The 11,792-nt window shown below is 42.8% G+C and overlaps 1 long non-coding RNA gene across 1 annotated transcript in view; it reads left to right on the top strand.

The window, feature by feature from the left end:
- Nucleotides 1-3,626: 3,626 nt before the first annotated feature.
- The window catches only part of LOC122235389, a 32,484-nt gene continuing 24,318 nt past the window's right edge, over nucleotides 3,627-11,792 (top strand). The window contains exon 1 of the long non-coding RNA XR_006213456.1: nucleotides 3,627-3,699. This is a non-coding gene — a long non-coding RNA (uncharacterized LOC122235389). The remainder of the gene's footprint in view (nucleotides 3,700-11,792) is intronic.

The raw sequence follows: 11,792 nt of genomic DNA, 5'->3' as shown, positions 1-11,792 counted from the left end.
TCTCTAAAATACATAAATAAAGAGATAGGTTGGTAGGTAGGTAGGTAGGTAGATAGACAAATAGATAAAAGATCATCCAATGGGGAAGGAATAGACTTTTCAAGACATGGCACTGGAACAATTAGATATCCACATGTTAGAGAATGAGTTTGGTCTCCTACCTCACACTATAATCAGAAATTAATTAGGGACACGTGGGTGGCTCAGGCAGTTAAGTGTCCAACTTCAGCTCAGGTCACGATCTCACGGTTTGTGAGTTTGAGCCCTGCATCAGGCTCTGTGCTGTCAGTGCAAAGCCTGCTTCTGATCCTCTGTCTCACTCTCTCTCTCTGCCCCTCCCCTGCTTGTGCTCTCTCTCAAAAATAAATAAACATTAAAACAAAAAAGATCTACTCTCTTAAAAAATTAATTAAAAATGGATCAAAAATTGGGGCACCCAGTTGGCTCACTCGGTAGAGCATTCAAGTCTTGATTTTGGGGTCATTAGTTCAAGCCCCACATTGGGCATAGAGCCTACTTAATAAAAAAAAGGATCAGAACCCTAAATGGAAGACCTGAAACTATAAAACTCTTAGAAGTAAACATAGGGGTGAATCTGAATGACTTTGGATTTGGCAATGATTTCCTAAATTTGACACCCAAATCACAGGCAGCAAAAGAAAAAATAGATATATTAGGCTTGATAATATTTAAAACTTTTGTGCATTGGGGCACTTGGGTGGCACGGTTGGTTAAGTGTCCGACTCTTGGTTTTGGCTCAGGTCATGAGCTCACGGTTTCATGAATTCCAGCCCCATGTCGGGCTCTGTGCTGCCAGTGAGGAGTCTGCCTGGGATTTTCTCTCTCTTCCTCTCGTTCTGCCCCTACCCCACATGGCACTGTCTCTGTCTCTCTCAAAATAAATAAACTTAAAAAACAAAACTTAAAAAAGTAAAATGAAACTTTTGTGCATTGACGAACACTATCAAGAGAGTGAAAAGACAACCCACAAATGGGAGAAATGTTTGCAAATCACATATGTGGTAAGAGTTTAATAGCCAGAATATATAAAGAACTCTCATAGCTCATCAACAGAAAGAAAAACAACCCAGTTGGAACTTGGGCAAAGGATTTGAATAGACATCGCTCCAAAAGAGATACGGAAATGTCCAATAAGCCAATGCCAAGACGCTCCACACCATTAGCTATTAAGGAGTTGTAAATCAAAACTACAATGAGGTAACGCTTCACACCCACCGGGACAGTTAATAAAAAAAAAAAAAAGCTGAAAAACAACAAGCGTTGGCAAAGATGAGGGGAAATTGGAACCCTCATACGCTGCGTATGGTGAGAATGTAAAATGGCGCCCCCTAGGTGGAAAATCGTTTGGCGGTTTATCAAAAGGTTAAACACACAATTACCATGTGACCCAGCAAAGAAACTCGCTGATATATACCCAAAATAATCGAAAACATGTTTGCATGCCAAAAAATATGTTCACAAATGTTCATGGCAGCATAATCCATGGTAGCCCACAAAAGTGGAAACCCCACAAATGTCCGTCAATGGATGGATGGATGAACAAAAAATGGCCTATCTGCAGAATGGAATATGATTCAGTCACGAAAAGGAGCGTACTACATCATGGATGTTGTATGTGGCAGCTACGCCACAACGTAGATGAACCTCGACAACGTTATGCTAGGTGAAATAAGTCAGAGACGAAAGGACACATGTTAATTCCATTTATATGAAATATCCAGAGTAGGCAGGTTCATACAGATGGAAAGCTTAATAAGGTAATAGAAAAAGTGGGGAGAGGGGGTCAGAATAGGGACTGGCTGCTAATTGGGACAGGTTTTTTTGGGGGAGGTGGGGTGGTAGAAAGTTCTAGAATTCGACAGGGGGGATGGCTATATGACATAGTCCATATACTGAAAACTACTCAATTGGCCACATTAAAATGGTAAGTTTAATGCTACAAGAACTATACCTCAATAATAAAATAAATATATGAAAAGTAAACCACGGGGCCTGCTTCCAGATTCTGGTCCTCTGACCTCAGGTATCAAGAGGTCGAGCTAGAATCTCTCCTCACTACACACTGAGGGATGAGGGAGAAGGAAAGCAGCATGTAATTAATTTAGAAGAAATGAGATTAAATCACAGCACGAAACGGGGTGATGAAATGTCTCCCCACTCAGAGGGGATGTATCAACTGTAAAAACGAAAGTTTTATCTTCTTTAGGGACAGAGGCAAAGAGCGAATTCTGCTTCTCTCAAAGTGTCAGCTGGTCGTGACCTAAAGAAAGGAATCAATCATCCTGTTGTTTGGTCTCCAAGCCAGGTGACAGAAAGGGTGCTTTTAAAAGGGTTCACCTGATTAGGTCAGGCCCACCCAATAAATTCTCCCTTTTGAGTGACTTATCAACCGATCAGGCACCTTACATCTGAAAAATCCTTTCATCCTTGCCATATAATATAACATAATCACAGGAGTGCTATCACATCATATTCACAGGCCCTGCCCATACTCAAGGGGAGAACATTATACAGCTTGTGTATATCAGGGGCAGGAACTTAAACATTTTACAATTCAGTATATTACAGACCCCTTAATGTTACTTAAGGGACCACACTTCTCCCCTCAGCTCATGAGCTTTGGTGGGGCTGATCCCAATCCCCACCATTCCCTGATTTTACAGAAAAGTCAGTAATGAGCTGTTCTTTGTATAATACTAGATAGATCGTGTATTGTTTTATTCTCTCTAATTATTCGTTTTTATGTTTGTAATCTTGCCCCATGCTAGAATGTAAGCATCATGAGAGCAGGGACCTTGTAGATCTTGTTCAATTTTCTGTCCTCTGAACCTCTTTGCTTTATATTGGGGGATAATTGCATCCAAATATATATGTTTTTGGTATATATCAGGGAACATTTGTCAAATGAGTTTTCTCCATTTTCATAGGAGAAAGGAAGCTTCCAGAATAGAATTGTCCTTGAACTATACAGCTAGCAAATGTTTCTGAAGAGACAATCTCTTCAAAACAAAGAATAATAGTAACCACTTCTATAACAATATGTGCCAGGCCCTGGGATCACTTGGTACTCCAAACCACTCTAAGGTGTACTTAGCGGGGAGGTGAGGAGGGCTAACGAATAACATTGTCTTCTTGTATGTACATTTCACGGCTCCAAGCCGTCCGTGGTCTCCTCTGCAAGTGGCTCTTGCAAGCCTCCCGGACCTCAGAATCTGTATTTGCCTCCGGAGTGCAAGCGAGGGGCGAGAAAAATGTTACACGAGGCAGCCAAACAATTCTAGCGGCCAGCTCGGCAGTGCAAGAGAATGGGTAGAACTTGTTCCCCAGTTTTGAATCAAAACAAGCCCTCCGGGACGGTGGGGGAGGGCGTGCGGCTGCCCACGCCAGGGGGCGTTGGTGGGGGAGGGGCGTTCACGCTCTTCCCATTTCATTGGCCAGGACTCGGCCACGTGACCCAATCTACGGGCAGTAGGCGGGGCCGTCTCGCGCTTCGGCTTGAAAACGAGCCAACGGTCGTCGTCGTCGTCGTCGTCGTCGTCGTCGTCGTCGTCGTCGAAGTGGTCGTCGTCGGTCTTCGTGAGGACACCGTTGTTCCGGTGGCCAGACCGTTGATCGTGCTGATGGGACCTGCGGAACCCCTCGCAGCCCCGGCCACGTGGGGGGAGAAGTTGGTTTCGGGTGAGTCGAAAAAATGAGGAAAGAAGTTTTATTTCCTTTGTAAGCCTGCAACGCTGTTTTATGGGTGGACGCTGTTCCTTTTCTCTTTGCCTTTTTGTTCTTTTGGCCTTTTTGGCGGGGGGCGGAGGGGGGTTGTGTGTTTTGTTGTGTCCGTCAGGATAGAGCCCTGCAGCCCCCCCCCCCCGAGCTCAGTGCCTCATTTCCCTAGAAACTGGGGGGGGGGGGACTCTGGTCCCCCCGCCTTTCCACCTCGGGGGTGAAGCTCCTCGAGGCCGGGCTTTGCCGTTAGAAGCGTGGCCCACGTGACTTGCGCATTTCAGAGCTTTGCCTGAGACGCCGTAGTTGTGAAATTCGAGTTCGTCTCGTGGAATGTTGGCTTAAACGACAGAAGTTCAAAAGCGCGAACGTTGCGACTTGACCAGGAACAGCAAGGACCTCTTTGCAGATGTTTAGACAAGGTCTGAAAAAGCGCGGCGTTTTAACGGGGTGTGTGGCGTTGCAAGGAAAACTTAAAACCTAGCGAGGGCAGATTCAAGTCGGCTGAGCCGTATTAGAGATACATTGGAAACTGACCATCTTGAGGCGAATTTCTCTCCCCTTAATACCAAAGGAGGAAATGTCTTCAACTCTGAAGGTGGTTTCATGTTTTACTTTTAAACTCTGGCCTGGGGAGCGATTTCGAACCTTCAAGTGGCCAGGTAGTGCAAGAAAAAGCGTCTTTTGACCCAGATTTCAGTTGCGCGTTTTACTTTTACTCCGTCGTCTTCGTCAGCTACTCTCCCATCTTTCCGAACCGCTTGAGAGCCCCCTTGTGTGTCTCAGTGGCCCCTTCTGCTGCTAAATAGAAAGTGTGTGTTTCCTAGAAGCAGGGATAGTCACAGATTGATTATACCTACTTAGTGCCTGACGCAGCCAAGGGAAAGAAGCCACAGCATTTTTAACGGCTGTTGTTGTAAGCCCCGCTCTATTGTATGGGACCTCTTTCTCTTTTCCTTTTCGTTTTGTAGGTGTAACTTTTATTTTCTAAAAAACGTTTATTTTTGAGAGAGCGCAAGAGAGAGCGCAAGCGGGGGAGGGGGAGAGGGAGGCGGGGGGGGGGGGGGAGAATCCCAAGCAGGCTCCCCACTGTGAGCAGTGAGCCTGACACGAGGTTCGAACTCCTAAACCTCCTAAACCGTGAGATCGGGACCTGAGCTGAAGACTTGCAGACTGAGCCACCCAAGCTCCCCTAAATTTTAGTTTTTAAGGTAATCTCTAGACCCAATGTGGGGCTTCGACCCGGGACCCTGACATTGAGTTGCAGACTCCACTGATTTGAGCCAGTCGGGAACCCCTCTCTCTTTTCTGTTCAGCTGGACTAATTGCTCTTGAAGGCAAGGAACATAGCTGATTATCTTGGAATCCCTATGCCTGTAATATTGCATGTGCCTGTGATTTTTTTTAAAATTACTATATAGGCTAATGATGGAAGGATTGCAAATGTGAATTTTCTTTACATGACCAACAGAATACGTTTTGTTTGTATTAGTAATTTCTAGGTTAAGTGTTTCATGATCAGAGAGCCGTTCATGGTATTCCTCCTTTGTGAAATATATTGATATTTTCTTGCAACTTAATCTGCGATCCGTTTTTGTGAATATGCCATGTACAATTGAAAAGTCTTGTGTATGATCCGAGTTGAGAGTTTTGCACACATTTCATAAGTTCTGCCTTGTTGATTACATTGTTAAGGTGTACGTTCTTACTCATTTTTTGTCTGTTTGAACGGACTTGTAGGGAGTTGAGTATTCTTGGTGCGTTTGTTTCAGTGTCCTTGCAACTTCTGTAGTTTTACTTCATTAAGGATACTTTTTTTTTATAATATTCTTAAATGTTGTATCATCTTTCTGCATAGTGGCTTTTAATATAAAAACTGTCCCTCTTTTGTTTGCCTTGAAACTTGAATTTTCCTTTGGGGATACCAGGATATCTGCTTTTTTGCTTCTATTTTTCTCTTTCCATCATTCCTGTTGCCATTTGCCTGGCATACCTTTGTCCCATCGTTTGTATTTTAGCTTTCTTGAGTCACTGTTTGAGGTGTGTGTCTTATATACAAGAGAGTTGGGTTTTGTTCTGTGAGTGAAATTGAAAATGGTATTCTTTTACTGATCCAGGAAAGCCCATTTCCATTTAAGTTTTTGAAATAAGTTTATTTTATATTTTGTCAGTCTTTTATAATTGTGTGTTTTATTTGCTAGGTTTCTTTAGAAGGCCTGTATCCTTTGCTCTCTAATTTGACACGCATATTTTTGGCATTTAGGAAAGTTTGCATTTTTGTTCTAGTGGTTATCTTGTTACTTCTACCTTTTCTTTTCTAAAGGTTTTATTTTTAAGTAATCTCTACGCCTAGTGTGGAACTCGAACTCACTACCCCAAGATCAAGAGTTGCGTTGCATGCTGTAGTGACTGAGCCACCCAGGTGCCTGTATCCTTTTTTCAAAAAAAGATTTTTTGGGGGGCACCTGGGTGGCTCAGTTAAGTGTCCCACTTCAGCTCAAGTCATGATCTCAGGGTTTGGGAGTTTGAGCCCTGCGTCAGGCTCTGTCCTGACAGCTCAGATCCTGGAGCCTGCTTCAGATTCTGTCTCTTGGTCTGCCTCTGCCTCTGTCTCTCTCTCTCTCTGTCTCTGCCTGCCCCCCCTTCTCTCTCTCTGTGCCCCTCCCCTGCTTGTACTCTGTTTCTCTCAAAAATAAGTGTTAAAAAAAGTGAAGTTTTTTTTTTTTTAAATCTCTACACCCAACATGTGGCTTGAACTCACGACCCTGACCTCCAGTCCCATGCTCTTCCCACTGAGGCAGCCAGGCAAATGTTTATTCATCTTTGGGAGAAAATGTGAGTGGGGGAGGGGCAGAAAAAGAGGGGGATAGAGGTTCTGAAGAAGGCTCTGTACTAACTGCAGCGATCCTGATACGGGGCTCGAACCCACAAACCACAAGATGGTCACCTGAGCTTAAGTGCACCGACTGAGCCACCTAGTCGTCCTGACATTCATACCTTTTTAAGGTACGCCCAGCTTATTTTCTTGTTGAACCCGCTGAGGTCTGGTTTATTGGGGTTTTTTCCTTAATTTATTTTTAGTTTACATCCAAGTTAGTTGGCATATAGTGCAACAATGATTTCAGGAGTAGATTCCTTTATGCCCCTTACCCATCTCCCTGATCTGTCGCTTTTTAATTAGTATCATAACTTCCGCCTATTCCGTTCTTTCACTTTCCCTTATCCCGTTTATTAGTTGCGTTGCTTTTACTTTATCGAAACGTCCACCTCCATAGACGAGTCTTTCACTCTCTCCATCCCGCATTTGTTTGGTTCTTTGAATCTGTATGCTCCGTCGTCCCATCCGCTCACTAATCAAAATGCTTTACTGTCCGTCGTCTGGCCGAAGTTTTCCAGCTAGCTCTCGGGCGGAAGAAGCTCGCCTTCCAGTACGCGAGTTGGCAAACTTTTTCCCCAGCAGGCCACATAATGAGCATGTTAGGCCTTGCACGTCATACGGTCTCTGCTACACTACTCAGCTCTGTGGTAATCTCTACGCAGCATAAAAGCTACTAGAGACAGTAAACAAATGGGTGTAGATGTATTCCCATAAAACTATCTGTGAACACTGAAATTGAACTTGCTTATAATTTTCTCCGGTTGTGTTAATGCTTTTGATTTTCTTGTAGCCAATTAAAAACGCAGGAAACCGTTTTTACTTAGCTCAGTCCCCAAAAAACAGGACAGGTTGGATGTGGTCCATGAGCGTAATTTGCCAACACTTGTTCTAGGAGATTCCTCCGAAAGGGATCACGGGTACAGAATTCCCTAAGCTTTTGTATGTTGAAAACGTGTGTGTGTGCGTGTGTATGTTGTTAATAGCCTTGATACTTGAAGGCAGCATTATTGGAGATAAATTCCTTGGTTCATGCTTCCTTTTACTGAACGTTATAAATGCTGCTCCATTTTTGAGTTGCTTCATATGTTGTTTTTGAATGTCTGATACCCGTTTAATTCTTTGCGTCTGTATGTTTGTTACTTGATCTTTTTGCCTGGAGGCCTTTAACATTCTGTCTTTACCTTTGAAATCTAATAGTTGAAAGACTGTAACCTGGTGTTGGCTGTATTCTCAATGTATAGGTAGAGATAGGTCTTTTTTTATTTCTGGAAAATTTTCTTGGGTTATAATTTTAAAAAATTGTTTTAAATGGTTTTTTTTTTTTTTTTTTTTTTTTTGAGAGAGAGAGACAGAGCACGAGTGGGTTGTGGAGCGGAGAGAGGGGAACAGAGATCGAGAGGGAGACACAGAATCTGAGGCAGGTTCCAGGCTCCGCGCTGTCAGCATAGAGCCCGACGCAGGGCTTGAAGCCATGAGCCACGCGTGAGATCACGACCTGAGCCAAAGTCAGACGCTTCACTGACTGAGCCACCCAGATGCTCCTTGTGTTATAATCTTAAAGTCCTAGCTTTGTTCTATTGATTTTCTTTTCACCGGGACTGCAATAATATGTCATTCCTTTTTTGTCTTCTATTTTCATTATTTTCTCTGCCACCCTTTTCACTTTCCTATCACCTTTTCATTCTATTGGTGGTTTTCCTGCCCCTTAATATTTATCAGTGCCCTCTGTTAAATTTTACTGCGGTCTATTCTCACTTGGCGCCTTGTAATTTATTCTTCATTTGTAAAATAACTTTGTATTTTTCTCCCATTTATTTATTGTGTCAGGGAGAGTGTGTGCGTGCGTGAGCGCGTGCAGTGTGCGTGTGAGTGGAGGAGGGGTGGAGAGAGAGAATCCCAAGCAGCTCCACGGGGTCCACGCAGAGCCTGATGCGGGGCCCCATGAGCCGTGGGACCAGGACCTGAGCCGAGATCAAGACTTGGATGCGTAACCCACCGAGCCACCCAGGTACCCCTCGAGGTAATTTTTTAAAAATTTCACCACATGTCCATTTGTGTCCATTGAATTAAATATCAACGTAAATTAAATTATTGAATTAAATTATCTTACGTTATTTGTTTTTGCTGTATGATTGTTTTTCAGGGGTCGGGGTTACCTCAGTTGATATGTATTAAATTTAATTTCTAAGATTTTTGCAAAATTCTATGTGTACCAGTCACCTTCTTGTTCATTTTTGTGGCATTGTGTATCTTACAGGATTTCTAGCTTACTGACACACTCTTCTGTCAGTATGGCAAAGTCCAGATACTTTAGTGGATTTCTTTATTTTGGTTGATGTGGGGAGATCGTGTTTTCTTTGATTTTATGGGTCTCTTGTCTTGCATGACCCTAAATTTTTCTGTTTTGCTTCTTTGCCACTTCACCCAATTGCCTGTGGATGTTTTTCCCTTCCTTTTAACTTTTTTTTTCCGTCTCTTAGAAGCTATGGGTTTTGAAGACTGCTCCTTCAAATTGCATGTACTTAAGTCCTCTCCCTATCATCTATGTTCAGATACCTGTTTTTTTTTAGTAATTTTCAGACAGAGGATGGATTTATGCTGTATCACCGTGTTTTTGGATCCACCTTAGGCCTGGTTGCTGTTTCCTCTCCTTTCTCTTTGCTTGGTTTTGGTGTAAGCTGCTTTTTTCCTTCTTGTTTTTATGTTTTTGAAGGAAACATTAGAAGATAGAGGCCGAGGTGGCCTTGGTTGTCTCGGCCACATTAGAAGGCCCTAAAAATGGCTGCACTTCGAAAGGAAGGCTTCTTTTGTTATGGGAGAGGAAACATTGTTAAAACACCGTCTGTATTTTTGCGAAGACCGCTGCTAACATGCTGTCAAGGTCAAAGATACCTGAATTATTTCAATTTATGGTAAGCCACACCACTCTGAGAAACCCCAAGTAGATCTTTGATGACTTCATGGAATCTTTTAGAACTCAGGCTGTTTGTCTACATTTGCTTCCGTCGTTTGGATACCGCCAGAAACTTCACTTTGGGGTTAGGACAGTATGAGTAATCCATGCTGTTGAGTCATGTACTATTAATGTAATTATAAAAGTTAGACTGAGGGTTTTTTTCCTAAATTCCTGGTAATGTCAAATGATAAACAAGTCACCTGAAGTGTCAATCATTTGAGAAAAGTTTCTGCAGTCATTTTAGTGCTACTGGGAATGTTACAGATAAAAAATGCCTGTTCTTTGAGTGGAATAGAATATTACCAATTAAGATGCTGGCTTTTGTATCTAGTAAATAACATGTTACTGTCATCAGATACCGAACCAAACAAATAATAGTTTCCTGATGGTTGCGGCCTTAATGTAGTGGTTCAGTGATGATGTCTCTTTACGTGATCTGCTGATACTCTTACAGCTCACTGGAAGCAAAGTAACCCCTTTGCAGATCAGCTGGATTAGAGATTCCAAGAAAGCAGTACAGTTAATGTACAATCTGTAATTTATATTGTGTTGTACTTAAAAGGGATATTCTGAGCCACTTTATGCGAAAATAAGACCTAGCTGGCAATTTGTCTTTGAAACTTCTGTATCTGATAGATCTTTAAAATAGGAATAAAGTAAATTCAGTCTGTATTCATTCACTCATGCACAAATTACTAAGAATTTGCCCTTTGGGAAGTTGCATTAATTCTTTTCTTGCCTAACTGATGATTTATGCGACACTCATCTTTTTTAAAGTTTTATTTAAGCAATTTCTGCACCCAACATGGGGCTTGAACTCATAACCCTGAGATCGAGTCACATGCTGTGCTGACTGAGCCAGCCAGGTGTCCCTTGCTTGACCTGTAGTTTTAGCTACGCTGTTTTCCACTGTGGTTAACCCCAGAGAGATTTCTCCTGACGCACAGACCCCCCAGCTGGCTTCGCTACTAACTCCAGTGTGCAGCATCAGCTGAGCTCTGTTTTGTGTCTTTGTGCGCCCCCTCCCTCTCTTGTTCTACCACACTTTCTCTTCCACACCCACACTCTTTTCAAGCCTCCTCACTGTTAGAACCGCCTGTCTCGCTGTTCTTGGGTTGTACTTCCGCTTCAGTCAGGTACGCCGTTCCCCGCCTCTACAACAGTCCCTGTGCTTCCCCATCATCATGCTCTCACTCTTGCTGGTCCCTCAGGCAGCATTAGTTACCCTTATCATCTCTGCAAAAGGCTATAAATCCTTCAAGTCCAGCCGAAATGCTCCCTTCTTTATGAAGCCCAGCCACGACTCCATACTCAAAAAACTTTCCATTTGTCTAACACATTTTTAAAATATTTAGTTTTAGTTTTGAAAAAGAGAGAGAGAGAGGAGACAGAATCTGAAGTAGGCTCCAGGCTCTGAGCTGTTAGTGCACAGCCTGATGCAGGGCTTGAACCCACGAACGGTGAGATCGTGACCTGAGCGAAAGTCAGATGGTTAGGTGACTGAGCCACCCAGGTGCCTCTCTAATGCTTTGTTTATACTTCTTGTGTGGTATTTCTGTTACTGGACCTTATAGCTGGTAATCGCGTTTCCATAGGTACATTATCTTAAACCATGCTGTGAACCCTTTGATGGTGAGGATAGTCATCTGGTTTTTCTTTGTATCCTTAGCACCTGATTTAAGGAATGGCTTACACTAGATATTTATTAAGAAAGAGGAACAAGAGCAAATCGTGATCATATTAAAAGCTGGTGCATTGGTTCAGCTAATAAATAACAATGACTTGGACAACGGGAATAGTGGTGGGTATCTGCAACATTCTGGTAATTCTAAAATCGATCTCTGTATTGATAAGCACAGAGCTTTCAGCAAAATTAAAGAGAAGTACTATTGAACATGATCTTACAGGGGTGCCTGGCTGGCTCACTCAGAAGAGCAAGTTGTCTCTTGATCTCGGCGTTAGGAGTTTGAGCCCCACGTTGGGTGTAGAGACTACTTCAGTGAGTGAGTGAATAAACCAACTAACATGATCTCCAACATCCCACATGTTCTAAATCCCATCTACCATGCTTTCTCTTGTTACCTCCCTTATAGCTATAATGGTTTACTTTTAGGTCATTCATTCATTCAGTATTTACTTAGCACCTACTCTGTCTGAAGCATTTTAAGTATTGGGTCTATACTTGTCAAGTAATGAAAGCTGCCATTAGAGCAAAGGCTTCGT

The sequence above is a fragment of the Panthera tigris genome, chromosome X (genome assembly GCF_018350195.1).
Source record: "Panthera tigris isolate Pti1 chromosome X, P.tigris_Pti1_mat1.1, whole genome shotgun sequence".
In the NCBI taxonomy this organism is placed as follows: Eukaryota; Metazoa; Chordata; class Mammalia; order Carnivora; family Felidae; genus Panthera; species Panthera tigris.
The sequence above is the reverse complement of the archived record's forward strand: the minus strand, read 5'-3'. Positions and strand labels throughout refer to the sequence as shown.